This window comes from Leopardus geoffroyi, chromosome E3, assembly GCF_018350155.1.
Source record: "Leopardus geoffroyi isolate Oge1 chromosome E3, O.geoffroyi_Oge1_pat1.0, whole genome shotgun sequence".
NCBI classification, from domain to species: domain Eukaryota; kingdom Metazoa; phylum Chordata; class Mammalia; order Carnivora; family Felidae; genus Leopardus; species Leopardus geoffroyi.
Window position 1 is genome coordinate 30,251,547 of NC_059340.1, and position 14,219 is coordinate 30,265,765.

Below are 14,219 nucleotides of genomic sequence, written 5' to 3' on the forward strand. Positions count from 1 at the left end.
ACTGAGAAAATCATCCCTTTGTATCACTTTCAATCTCTCTGCTGAGAAAGCCTGTGGTTGGCACTGCTCTCTCTTTAACACCTCTTTTGTTTACCTTTTTCGAAAGAAAATCTTTTTTCTTTAGTATCAATCAAGAGCACCCCAGCCTAAGGCACAATGGTTGGAACACAGTCTCTCATGGATATACAGAAATACAGCTCGAGGGGCACCCGGGTGGCTCAGCCAGCGGGGTGTCCGACTCTTGATTTCTGCTCAGGTCCTGATCTCACGGTTCATGGATTCTAGCCCGGAATCGGGTTCTGCGCTGACAGTGTGGAGCCTGCTTGAGATTCTCTCTCTCTCTCTCTCTCTCTCTCTCTCTCTCTCTGCCCCTCCCACGTGCTTGCTCTCCCTCTCAAAATAAATAAACTTAAAAAAAATTGAGATTTTTGTGATATCATAGGTACATTCAGGAGAGCTTTTGTTCGGTTTCTTGCTTTGAATTTTTATTTTGAAAAGAAAATCCAAACCCACGGAAAACTTACAAGAAGTGTACAATAAACTCTCATACTCTTCAGCTAGAGTTACCAACTGTTTACATGTTGGCACATTTGCTTTCTTTCTGTGTGTGTAGGTACACATATATACACACATGTGTAATATGCCCACATACACATGAAGACACGTGTGTATATACACACACACACACATGCACATACACATGCGTTAAAATTTTTTTTAATGTTTATTTATTTTTGAGAAAGAGAGACAGAGTGGGAGCAGGGGAGGGGCAGAGACAGAGGCAGACACAGAATCCAAAGCAGCCTCAGGCTCTGAGCTGTCAGCACAGAGCCCCACGCGAACCCACAAACCGTGAGATCATGACCTGAGCCGAAGGCGGACGCTTAACCGAATGAACCGCCCATGCACCTTACACATACACACACTTTTAAAAAGTAAAACAGGAAAGATTCACAATGGAATCAGCCCTATACTCTTCATTTTCCGGGGCAATGGTTCTCAAACGTCTCTGCACATTTGGGGAGACTTTTACAAAATGCCACCCCCACAGGTGCTGATAGAATTCAGGTGGAGCGAGGTTTAGGCTTCAGAATGTTAGTAGCTCCCAGGAGGATTCAAGAGTGCAGCCAACAGTGAGAACCACTGTCCCATCTTTTTCTTAAAGGCAAGCCATTACACTCACCTCTCAATCTTGAAAACGCTTTTTTCTCAGAAGATAAATAGTGGGAATCAATTGCCACTATCATCACCCTTTATCCCTAAATACTTCATGTATCTCCTAAGAGCAAGAAAGGACGTTTGCTTACATAACCAGAGCATAATCACTAACCTCGAGAAATTTCATAGTGACACCAAGCCAGCATCTAATATTAAATCCATATTCAGAAGTTTGCGAACTGTCCCAATAAAGTCATTCCGGTAATTGTAGCTTTTGTGATCCAGGATCCAGTCCAGAATCATGTTGCATTTACATGTCTTTTCTCTTTCCTCTTATTTAATCTAAAGCAGGTCCTCAGTCTTTCTTAGCCTTCCATGACATTGCCCAAACTCCCTCTTTAACCTCGGGTAACTCAGAGCCTAGAGCTAATGGCACCATCCAGCTGGAATGCAGTCGACTTTTGTCTTCTGCCCATTTATCTTTCTGGTCAACTTCTGTCTACGGCAAGTGACACTCATTTCTTATTTATGGTAGTGACGTGTGTGTGTGTGTGCGTGTGTGTGCATGTGTGCGTGTGTGTTTAATTCAGAGATTGAGTGAATGTAAAGGGAAATATAATTAAAGAAATAACAGAACAGGCATGTCAATCTAGCCCAGGTCTTCCCGAGCTCAGCACTATTGCCATTTGGGGCCCGATAATTCTGGCTTTTGGGGGCTGTCCTGCACAACGTAGGATGCTTAGTGGCATCCCAGGGCTCTGCCCGTTGGATGCCAGTAGCGCCCTCTGTTCCCCCTCTGGTTGCGACAACCCAAAATGTCTCCAGACAAGTGGCCAAGCGTCCCCTATCCACAGGGAGGCAAACTCGCTTGGTTGAGAGCCACTGATGTAGCCCCAGGCATGAGAGAGGAGGGTGAGCAGCTGAAGTTTGGGAACCTGTAGTGGGGCACTTGCCTCTGTCCATTCAGGGTAAGTGACGCTTACCTCCCGCTTGGGCCTCATCTGGCGCTCCAGGAGCCACAGCAAAGCAAAGGGAGGTGGGGGTGGTCTAAGAGGCAGAAAAAAGTAAACCGAGAAGGAGCTAGGAAAATCATACTGCCACCAGGAATTAAGTCTCCTTAAGCTTTGCGACCCCTCACAGAAGTTCTTCTGCCCCGATAATTCCTTTTAAGACATGAATTGGATCATTTCAGTTCCCTGATTAAAAGCCTCCAGTAACTTCCTATCACATGCTGAGTAAGAGCCAAGGACCAAGTGGACCCCGCAGGGTGATCTCGCGCCTCTCTTTCCCTTGGGGTCCACTCGACCTGCTCCCCATCACTGTCTTCTGCAGCCGCTCTGGACCCCTCTCTCTCCAAAGTCTCACCATGTTCATTTCTGAACGAAACTCTTTGCAGTGCTGTGTCCCCTGTGTGGCACGCGGTGTCCTCAGATCTTTGTAGGGCTGGCCTCCTGTCATCAGGTCTCAGTTCAGCTGTCACCTCCCCCTAGCGTGCCATACACAGGAGCCCTCTCTCCCAGGGTCCTCTTTGCACTTTCTGTGGCAGGCACTGTTGGCCCGCTGACCTGACTTTCAATATCAGCTGCCTTCTCCTTCATGGCCATCCAGGCAGAGGTGCCCATTGGACCCCCATCTGGCCAATGACAGGTCCTGGCATCACCCCTCTCCCTCTTCCACCGTCTGCTGGATCACAGGGCCGACGGCTGGAGCTGTGCAGCCATTCTGTGACCAGGAGGAAAAGACAATGCGAATATCAGATTCCTGAGCCAGAGGACCAGCACCAGCATCCTCACTGTCTGTTCCATGGAGGGAAATAAATCCCAAGGGTTTACACCACCAGGATTGGGCTATCGGGTATTTGCGGCCAAAACCCCCCGTGACTGAAATTACTCTGTTAATTTAGGTGTTTGCTTTTTGTCCCTAATGTCCGCTTGAAGTGCTGTGAGACAGGGATTCATGTCTGTCTTATTCACGATTACATTTTCAGGGCCTGGGCACGGGGCCTGGCTCAGGACAGAGCCCCATCACTATCAACAGGTGTGCTCCCCGGTTCTCTCACACATCAAATAGGGACAGTCACAGCACCCTAACAGATTGTAAGGACAAGATGAGTCAGTGCATGCATAGTATTTACAGCAGTGTCTGGCACATAGTCATGGCTCAGAGTTGACTTAATGACCTCATTAACGTGTGGAAGAAAGGATTCCTTCTCTCTGTGATTTTGCAGCGGTGGCCCTTGGCTTTCCCCCCTTCTCTTCAAATCAAAGCTGTGTTTACTTGGTGCTGACAAGTCAGGCTATCGATTAAGAAACGTGACCACTGTGGTTGGAAGAAATTCACGCCTTTTACAGCGAGCTGTTGGATTAGCACCTTGAGGGAGTGGAGAGAAAGACAGACACCAAGACACAAAAGGCTAGAGCGAATAAAGCCTGGTATATTCCAAAGTTCAGGCCAACGAACGCTGGAAACGAAACCTAATATGGGATTGTGCTGTTGCACGCCGTGGGAGAACGGAACTGTGTGTTATAACTCACGCTTGGCTAAAGCCACTTAGAGGTAAGTTGGAGGTTATGGGGACAGAGAGTCACCACGTGTTGGGAGGCGTCAGGGGAAAGGGGTTCATTCATTCATTCACTCAACACAATATTTATTGCGATGTGTCGTGCAAAGAGGGATCCGGCAGGGGAAACAGCAAGCGCCCGCCTTGTCTGAAACGATCGGGTGGTTCTAAGGGACCCCACAATCATTTTTCCCTAGCTGCCTTGCAACCAAGTATATGCCACTCCACATTTCAGATCCCTCGTGACATAGCTCGTGACTAATATTACTGCTACTAACTATCATTTTCCAGTATCTACTCTGTACTAGGTGCTACGTTGACACCCCTTTACCAACCATGGTGGAGACCATTTGCTAGGCATCTCTCCAGCATTCGTTTCCTTTTTCTTTACAAACAGAACAAAAACAAAAACAAACCTCCCTTTTATTCAGGGTCACACCAAAGAGCCCGTATCCTCAAATAAAACTGGCACCAATCTTTATGATTAGCACCCAACTACATATCCCAATGAGCACAGTGGGGTAGGGATTAATATCATCCCCATCTCACAGGTGAGCAAACCAAGGGTCAGAGAGTTTAAATGATTTGCCAAAGGCCATAGGGCTTCTAGCTGGTGGTAGCTTGGTTCCAGAACCCACGCTTTTTATTCTTTTGGTGTACTCTCAGGCACACAGAAAGCACATGTACACCTCTCCCATTTAACCCTCCCAGGAGCCTCAGCAGGGAGTGTAATGGGTAAGATCTTCAAATATTTGGGGACATACGTTCCCTAATCAGCCAGCTGGTTTCCTTCCTTGAACCACCTTCCTCCCTGCTCCTAAAGCTAATCCCTTCCAGGCCAGTGGAGTGAAGAGCCTAGAAGAAGAGGGGGAGAAAGAGAGAGAGAGAGAGAGAGAGAGAGAGAGAGAAAGAGGTGGGGAAGCAGTCAGCTGCGTCTGGATGCCCATCTAGGCAGGACTCCTAGGAGAAGATTGTTAGGGTGTGGGAAAAGCCAAAGGCAGAGAAGATTTTGCATCATCTCCCATATGGGATTCTACGAAGAGACGTTCAAATAAAATCAGTACACAACACGGTTAGGCAGAGGGAGGGCTTGAATTTTGCATCCGGAAGGTTCCATGTGCCCTGTGGACGGATAGAGAAAACAGCTGACGGTGTTGATGGGTGGCATTAATGGGAGTTGCTCTGGGAACGGTGAAGCGGCCACAGGGTGACCAGAGACAACCATGGGCAAAGTGGGTGTGGCAGCCAGACCACAGGGGGAAACTGGGCACCAGAAAGAGCTGAGGTAGGGCTGGTCAGCTGGGAGGCACCCTGAGTGGACCGAGGGAACCGCCAGCTGTCTAGCTGTCCGCCAGTTGTAGACCCAGCAAGTGTGACCTGCTGGGACACGAGCAGGACAACAGGAGTAATAGAGGCCACCTCCCAGGATTATGAGGGTGCAGTAGGAGCCGTGAGGGCGTGTGACAGAGGTCAGACGCTAGACACGGGACTTCGGACCTCACCCTTTCTTCCATCCGGCCGTCTTGCCACAGCCGCTGCCGTGAGCGATGCCTAGAGCTGTGGGGACCTGGGTGGTGGCTCAGGGACAGGAAAGAGACAAACAGGCCTCATTTTAATGCTTGTCCACAACCTGGACCTGGTTTTTTAAGGTGAGCCTCGCCTAACCAGCAGTCGGTGTTTATTGATATGTAGTAAGTCAATGACCAAATGAATGAGTGATGAAGGCCTTTCCCAGGGACTTTGGGAGTCATGGAAACCTTTCCGGCAACACCCTCCTGTTAGAGAATGAAGACGTGTGTATTACAGGAGGGAGGAAACAGTTGCCTGCAGATTTCTTTTTTTAGCGCAGCACGAGGGGATTCAAGAGGGGACAGCCAGAGCTGGAGCACAGACGAAGGGCCACCAACTGGTGTCATGTGAGGCTCTGGCCTGCTTTTGGCAGGATCACCAAAACAGCAGAAGGGAGTCACTTTTCAGGCCCCGTTCAGATGTCACCTCCTCCCGGAAGCCTTCCTTGATAGCCGCCCGCCAGGATGAGATGCCTACTCTGTGCTTCTCTCTACGGACCCCTTACCTAGAACAGTCTGCTCATCGCGGTTCTCCCTTGAAGGTGAGTGCTGAGAGCCAAGGTGGTGTCCCATTTGAGCTTCCCGTGGCCCGAGCACCGGGTCTGGCCCCCGGTGGGCATGCGAGAAATAAGAGAAGCCGTTCACTGAGCGCTCCCCAAGTCCCAGGCTCTGCGCCAAGCGCTTTAGCCACCAGTGCCTTCCACCGGCTCAGTAAGCTCGGGAGCCGGGGTGGCCTGATGATGCCACGGTACCGGTAAGAAAGCTGACGCCAAGAGCCGCTAAGAAGCTTTCTCTCTCTCTCTCTCTCTCTCTCTTTTTTTTAATTTCTGCATCCTTCTCTTCCAGAGCGCCTGGCCTAAATTCTTGAGGTTTGGGAACAGCACGGAGGCTCAGGGCGACGGGGCGGTCCGCCTGGGTGGTGGCCGGCCGGGTGGGTGGGGACGAAGACTGAACAATGGAGAGCCGGCACATGGTAGCAATTGGCCTCTGTGCCTAGACCACCCGAGGAGCCGGGCCCCGTGGCCTCGGAGCGGGGAGCGTGAAGGGCGCCCGCTGTCGGTGCCGTCTGCGAACGGATTTGGAACCGACGGGCGCAAGGCAGCCGGTGGCGGTAGGCGCCTGAAAGCTTCTGGCGGAAGGAATCGGGCGCAAAAAGCACCGACCTCAAAACCCCAGCCACACATCTGGACGTGTGCAGAGGGGAGCGGACGGGGGATGCGGACGGTGACGTCCAAATATCAGCCCGAAGGCCCAACGGGGAAGAAGATCCCGCCCCACCCGCCCTGCCGCGCCTCCCACTTCAGAGATGAATAAAATAGGGCCCCGGTTCTGCTGTTCCGGGCGGAGCCGCCCCCCACCCCCACCCCCCATCTCGGGACAGACTCTTGAAGTCCCCCGGGGTGGGGGGGGGGGCTTTCCTTTGTGGCCTTTCCTGCCCACGCTCTGGGCTACCCGTAAATCTGACCCTGTCCACGGCCAGCGGGCCTCAAGAGCTGGGAGACTCACGGGGGCAAACAACTTGACAAAAACAATCTGTCCCATAAACAAAGTCGGTGGAAAGCGTCCAGCCCCACACAATGGAGCTAATCTTCTGGGCACACATTTCCCGTCCGGGGTATTAGCGTAGACACCGCTTCCTCCTAGGTGGAGGTAACGCCACTTGGCCCGAGGATCCAAGAACAATAATGCTCTGTAGATCCCCAGCTCCCCCCGACCGAGGCATGGTGAGCAGGAATTCAGAGGCAGGGAGCTGAGGCTTCCCCCTCCTTTCTTTTCTTAAAGAAGCCCTGTGGGTTTGGAGGCAGGGTCACATCTGGAAAGAACAGGGGTGCACAGAGCATCTAACCCTGGGTCGTGATTATGCGCCACCCCTGCCCGGCCCTGAGCTGTGGGGCAAGTGATTTAATCTCCTAGAACTGTAATTTCCCCATTGTTCAAGGGGGATGGTGTAAAGATGCCCAAACTCACTCGTACTCAGGGGGACGTAAAATTAAAACATCGAATGGCCACTATCAAAAAAAAAAAAAAAAACCAAAACCCACAGAAAATAACCCATGTCGGCAAGGATGTGGTTGTACATCCTTGGAAGCGGTGTAAGATGATGCAGCTGGAGAATAGTATGACGGTTCCTTGGAAATTAAAAACAAAATTACCATGTGGCCCAGCAATCCCGCTTCTAGGTCCATACCCAGAAGAATGCTGTGCTCCCAGCAACATTGTTCAGAATAGCCCAGAAATGGAAGCGACCCAAATATCCATCTATGAATGCACTGATAAGGAAAATGTGGTCTATCCATTCCACGGACTATGATTCAGCCTCAGAAATGAGGGAGATCATGTCACCCTGCTACAACGTGGATGACCCCTGAGGACATTGCGCTAAGTGAAATGAGCCGGGCGTAAAAAGACAAAATGGTATGTTTCCTCCCATATGTGTTGTCTAAAGTAGTCAAATTCATAGGACCGCAAGGTCAAATGCTGGTTGCCAGGGGCGGCGGGGAGGAGGGGTGGGCGGTTCTTGTTCAGTGGGTACAGAGCTTCTGTTTTGCGAGATGAAAAAGTTCTGGGGAGCTGCTGGACAACAACGTGTATGTACTTGACGTGACATAACTCCACACTTAAAAATGGTCAAGATGGTCAGTCGTATGTGATCTGGTCTTTACCACAGTTTAAAAAAAATCAGAATATCGAGATACTATTGCTCTACCTAAAAGTTGTCTCAACTCAAAGTTTTGGGCAACATCAAGAGTTAGTAATAGTGTGGAGAAACGGAAACATTTCTATGACGTGGGGGGAGGGCAAATTAGGATAACTACTATTCTTTTTAAAAATGTTTAATGTTTATTTATTTTTGAGAGAGAGAGAGAGAGATAGGGAGAGAGAGAGAGAGGAGGGCCAGAGAGAAAGGGAGACACAGAATCCAAAGCAGGCTCTAGGCTCTGAGCTGTCAGCCCAGAGCCCGACGCAGGGCTCAAGCTCATGAACCGTGAGGTCATGACCTGAGCCGAAGTCGGACGCTTAACCTACTGAACCACTCAGGCGCCCCTCATCATCTATCCTAAGACATGTACAAGGATGTTTCATTCATCGGTGTTATAAATGCAAAAAATTAGAATCGAAATGGCCATTAGTAGGGGAATGGATCCATAAAAATGGCAAATGTTTATAATTTAAGAGAAAGAATCAGCTTGAACACAGATTGATCTCAAAAATGTATTATTGAGGGGCGCCTGGGTGGCGCAGTCGGTTAAGCATCCGACTTCAGCCAGGTCACGATCTCGCGGTCCGTGAGTTCGAGCCCCGCGTCGGGCTCTGGGCTGATGGCTCAGAGCCTGGAGCCTGTTTCCGATTCTGTGTCTCCCTCTCTCTCTGCCCCTCCCCCGTTCATGCTCTGTCTCTCTCTGTCCCAAAAATAAATAAACGTTGAAAAAAAATAAAAAAAAAAAATGTATTATTGAGCAGGGAAGAAAGCAGATTAGATATTTATATATAGCATATCACTTGTATATATGTGCCTATATAATTAAAAGAACACAAAATACTAGTATATATTTTTTGCATATACAAATTTAGACAAGGTAACCAAAAAATAGTTAATCACTAAATAAAACTCTTATTACCTCCCCCCGTGTCAATCTCTGAACTAGCCCCCAGTGATCCCTACCTGTTGGATTCATTCCCTTGTGGGGTTCCCTCCCGCAGTAAATGGGGCTGACCTGTGCTCTATTCATCCCATAGTCCCCAATAGAACACTGTGGAAATCACACTTTAGGACTTCTAAGACTAGGATATAAAAGACATTGTGGGTTCCTTCTTGCTCTCTTGTTTTCTCCAGTTGCTCATTCTGGAAGAAGCCAGCCACCATATTGTGAGGACACTCAAGCCGTGTGACAAGGAACTAACAGCTCCCTCTGACAGCCAGCACCGGCTCGATCCACCTTTGATATATCTATCTACACCCAGTCAAGCCTTTAGGTGACTGATTGCACCTCTTGAGAAACCTTAAACCCGAACCACCCAACGAAGTTGCTTCTGAATTCCCGACCCATGGGAACTGTGATATAATAAATATGAAGGGTTTTAAGCCACTAGATTTGAGGGTAATAGGTAACTAATGCAGTTATAGTTGTCTCCTTAATGCCCTGGGCCTGCGGTCTGTTCTCCTCTTGCTCGGCTGGTGTCAGAAAGGTAACGTCAGAAAGTCACGTTAGTACTGAACCAAAACTTTTGTTCTTCAAGTAATCAGAAGGACTGGCTGTTCTTCAAGGCTTATTTCTGCATTTGGTGTAAAGTCAATTCCACTAGAAGCAAGAACCCATATGGTGAGAAGCACTGAACTGGCCAGTTGTGGACTCGGCTGGGTCCCCCACCCCTCAAATTCATATGTTGAAGTCCTCATCCTCACTTCCTCAGAATGGGACTGTATTTGAAGACAGGGCCTTTAAAGAGGTCATTAAGTTGAAATGAGTTCATTAGGGTGAACCCTCATTCAATAGGACTGGTATCCTTATAAGAAGGTGAGGCCACAGACACACACAGAGGGACAGCCATGTGCAGACACAGGGAGAAGTCGACCATCCACAAGCCAAGAAGAGCGCTCTCACCAGAACCCAGCCATGCTGGCAACTTGAGCTTGGACTTTGAGCCTCCACAATTGTGACAGAATAAATCTATGTTGCTTAAACCACCCATCTGTGGCGTTTCGTTTTGGTTCTCCCAGCAAACTAACACATAGTCTAACACACTTGCTTTACAAATCATGGCCTTACGTCCAAAGGGCAGAAGTGACTTGGCCAAGGTCACAGAGAGAAGACAGAGCAGAACAGCAATGAAAGCCCCTCTCTCCTCACTGGAGTCCAGTGGTTCTTCCAATAAGTGAGGCCAAGCCCCCCCAATGGAGAAGAATTCTCAGAAAATGCTTACAGATGACATCTGAGTTCCTTGTTCCTTGTTCAAGATGGCGAGTGAGTGGCCTCTGCTCACAACCCCATCACTTTCTCTGCCTCAGGCATTGAAATTTTTTCAAGTATTTAAAAAATATGTTTCTTTATTTATATTTGAGAGAGAGAGAGAGAGAGAGAAAGACAGCAATCACAAGCAGAGAAGGGACGGGGGTGGGGGGGGTGGGGAGGGAACACAGAATCCGAAGCAGCCTCCAGGCTCGGAGCTGTCCATGCAGAAACCGACGGGGGGCTCGAACCCACGAACTGTGAGATCATGACCTGAGCCAAAGTCGGACGCTTAACTGAGTGAACCCCTCAGGCACCCCAACACACTGTCTGTCTCTGCGCGTGTAATTCCAAAAGCCACTGGTCAACTCCATCTGGGTGTTTCCTCAACAACTAAATCTTGACAAGCCCCAAACGGAATCAGCTTCCCTCCAACATCTCCGCCTACCATAGCTCAGACTTCATTTAATGAAATTGCCATAACAATAACAGTGATCTACCTCGCGATGAGTGCCAGGAAGACGCCAGGTCCTTTACCCAAATTGTCAGTCACTCAAAAGTCAATCACGCAGAGTGGGGATTATCGCTGTGCTTCTCCAGATGAGGATGCCCAGGCTTTCGACGATGACGTGGTCACACATCTTGTAAGCGGCAGAGCTGGGACACAGACCCACGTCTGCCTGACTCTAAGGCAAACTGGTGACCCACATCTGGTCCGCAGATGGGGTTTCTCTGACCGCAGGAGTGGGTTTTTGTTGCTTTTTGTTTTTAAGCCTAATTAGTTGCTAACGTTAAAAAGCCAGGACATTTCACATAAAAAGCCAGGTTTCTAGAATTTCCAGAAAACACACAAAAAGGGATAATCTGACATAACACTGAGAGGATCATCAACTTCTCTGGACCTAGTAGGGATCATAAAAAGGGCACAGCTGCTACTCAGCTCTAGAGAGTGTTTGGCGGTGGGGTGGGGGCTGGCCCAAAGCGTCACGATGGTGGTAATGGCTAGGGTTCAATGTACACTTTTCATGGGCCAGGGGAGTGTTCCGAGGCCAGATTCCAAAACACAAGGCCTGTGAAACCCTGGGTGAGGACAGATTTAGGTAATCCGGGTACTGGTTACTCAGGGATCGGTCTGTGTCCCCCGCAAGATGGTGAGAAGAGCCTCCCAGAGTCACTCCTGTCTCCGTCTCCCCAGAAGCTTCCAGAACATGTTTGCTGGGTCACGCTGAATAAGAATTAGTGACAACGGCGAGGTTCGTTCAGAGCCTGGTTGTCTCTCCTCTCCCCCGGTAGGAGAAGAAAAGAATCCGGGCGAAAATAAACAAACACACACACACACCCTTTGAGCCCACACTTCCACCCAGAGGCATTTATGCAAAAGATGTATTCACAGGCGAGCAGGGATCACACATGTCTGGGGAAATTCACAGCAGCATAATAATAGCAAAAAAAAATTGGATACCGATCAGATACAGTTGGGTCCATGAGTCAGACAGACACGTATGTGGGAGGCTGTGACACAGTGAACAGAGCACAGGCCAGGTCCCTTTCTGCCCCCAGACATGTTCTGTGGCCTCAGGCAAGTCACCCTGGAGTCAGGGAAGTGTGAAAGGGGTAATACCTACGCCACTGAGTCCCCGAGGGTTTATACACGATCAACACTTAGAAGAGTACCTGGCACACATTTTTGGAAGCACGATCTAAGTGTGTTAGTAACAGTAGGAGTAATAACAGCAGCGGTACTTGGGGAGGGGTCTGCCACCTGCGGACCGTGTCCCCCGCTGTCACACGACGCCTCTGAACCCCAGCCTCCTGGTTTATGGGACGAGGACAATCACGCGGGCTCAGGGAGGGGCACATTCTAATGCACTCTCCACAAGGTCACGTTCAGGGCGGGTACAGTAGTTTAGGGTGTACCTGAGCATGGCTTGGTGGCTTCGACTCCTCCTAGGTTTGGGGGCACACATCTGGAGGGCAGCCACCCCGGAAGTGAAATCTTCAAAGAGTCAAGGCCGGGTACTTCCTGACTGTAGGAAAGTATGCCCTTCCAGGACCCAAAGGCAAGGTTGACCCAGCGGGGAAACTGCGGTGTTTTGGCACTCAGGCTTTGCCTTTCCTAGGGCTCCCACCACTAGCTGGGGTGACTCAAACGGCAGAAATTTACTGTCTCTCCATCCCGGAGGCTGTAAGTCCAAGATCAAAATGTCAGCAGGGTTGGTAACTTGTGAGGCTGGAAAGGAGGATCTGTTCCATGTCTGTCTCCCAGCTTCGGGGAGCCTCGGGCATCCCTTGGTGTGTTCTCTCTGTTTTCACATCGTCTTCCCTCTGTAGGTGACTGTCTCCGGGCCCAGTGTTGGTGTTTTTGTAAGGACACCGGTCTTACCGGATTCGGGACCCCTCTAATCAAGTACAACTGCACCTTAACTTGATCGTTCGCAAAGACTCTGTTTCCAAATAAGTCACGTCCACAGGCACTGGGGTCCTCAACATCTCTGGGGGGAGGGGGACACAGTTCAGGCCGTAACTGGCCTGTGTCAGTGAGTGGGAAGGAGGGCCCTACTGTCCCAGGCCCACCGCCCCCCTCCCCCAGTTGCCGATCTCCACCACCCCTCATTTTTGCCCTTACTTCACATTCTCTATCCAGAAAACAAACTTACATACTTCCTGTACGTTCAACTTAAATAATGATACTCATTTCAGGATGGCTCTGATAACGCCAGCTAACTTCTCTAGTACATGTTAAAACATACACATTAAAATGATAAATGTTGTTCCACGCACCAACGTTTGGGAAACGCTGACCTCATTTAGTCCCAGACTTTTTTCTTTTTCTTTCCCCCGCCTCGATATGATTGAAGAGAGGCCCAGGGCTGCATGAGACTTGCCCCGTCCTGCAGGTGCCCTGGATATCCCTCCCCCGATGTCTCTTCCCATCAGAGGCTTACCCTTGGGTCTGTCCTCACAAGATGGTCCCCTGTTCTCTGGATGTTTCTGTTAAATAACTTTTTTTTTTTTAGCACAGCGTGACGTGACCTTAGATAATCAGCTCTAATCCCCAGGGACATGCTCACGGGGTCTCCTGCCCGTGCTAGGGTGTGGTCCCTAAAAGCACAGAGCCCGGCCCCAGGCTGCCTGATGTGGCTGTCCCCCTCCCCTCTGAAGATCGACGTTCAACTAGCACCTGCCTGCTGGGAAGAGGAAGGGAGTTAATGCGTGCAGACCATCTACACGGTGTCTGGCACACAGAGAGCAGTTGGGGTCAACTTAAAACGATATTTCCGCCCCCCCCCCCCACCGCCACTTTCATTGTCTGCTGAGTTCCAGCCCAGGCACCTTGCATGCCTTCTTTCATCCTTAAAGCAGTTCGAGGAGGCTCATATGATGGTTCCATTTCACAGATGATAAAATGCAGGCGTAGGACGGCGGCCTCCGTACCTTTTTCTCCTGCAGCAAATCAGTAACGGGACCAGGGGCTGAACCCGATTCCGTCTTACTCTGTAGCAATGTGGTGAGGGCGGAGAGGAGGTGAGCACGAGCTGGGAGCCAGGAGACCAGGTCTGGGGAGACTTTGGGTTCCTGCCTCTGCAGGGAGGTCACCAACCCTCCATGGACCTCCGTTTTCCTCATCAGGAAATAAAGGCTTTGGATTGATTGCTTTCTGAGACTCCTGCTGACGCTGAGACCTGTCGCTTCTGTGACAACCCAGCTGGGCCAGAGGGGGAGTCAGCAGGAGCCAGCCCTCCAGGGCACTGAGCTCCCCTCCTCCCTGTGCGCCCTGAGGCCACTGGTGGCTGATCCCAGACAGGCTTTCACCCTGTGCCCTCCCCTCTCCATGCCCAGGCACCTACTCCACGAAGCTCAGGGCATCTGAGGACGTGGAGGATGTTATCTGGCCCAGAACGCTGGGGCCCAGTTTCCAGGGATTGAGTCAGGTGAGGCGGCAGGTAACCCAGATAACCGCTCTCCGCACGGTCCCCAGAGGAG

The 14,219-nt window shown here is 50.2% G+C and overlaps 1 long non-coding RNA gene across 1 annotated transcript; it reads left to right on the forward strand.

Annotated features, from left to right (window-relative positions):
* Positions 1-4,626: 4,626 nt before the first annotated feature.
* LOC123589415 lies at positions 4,627-10,328 on the forward strand. Its single transcript, XR_006708320.1, has 3 exons — positions 4,627-5,828; positions 6,133-7,701; positions 9,138-10,328. It is a non-coding gene; the product is annotated as an uncharacterized LOC123589415 (long non-coding RNA).
* The last annotated feature ends 3,891 nt before the right edge of the window (positions 10,329-14,219 follow it).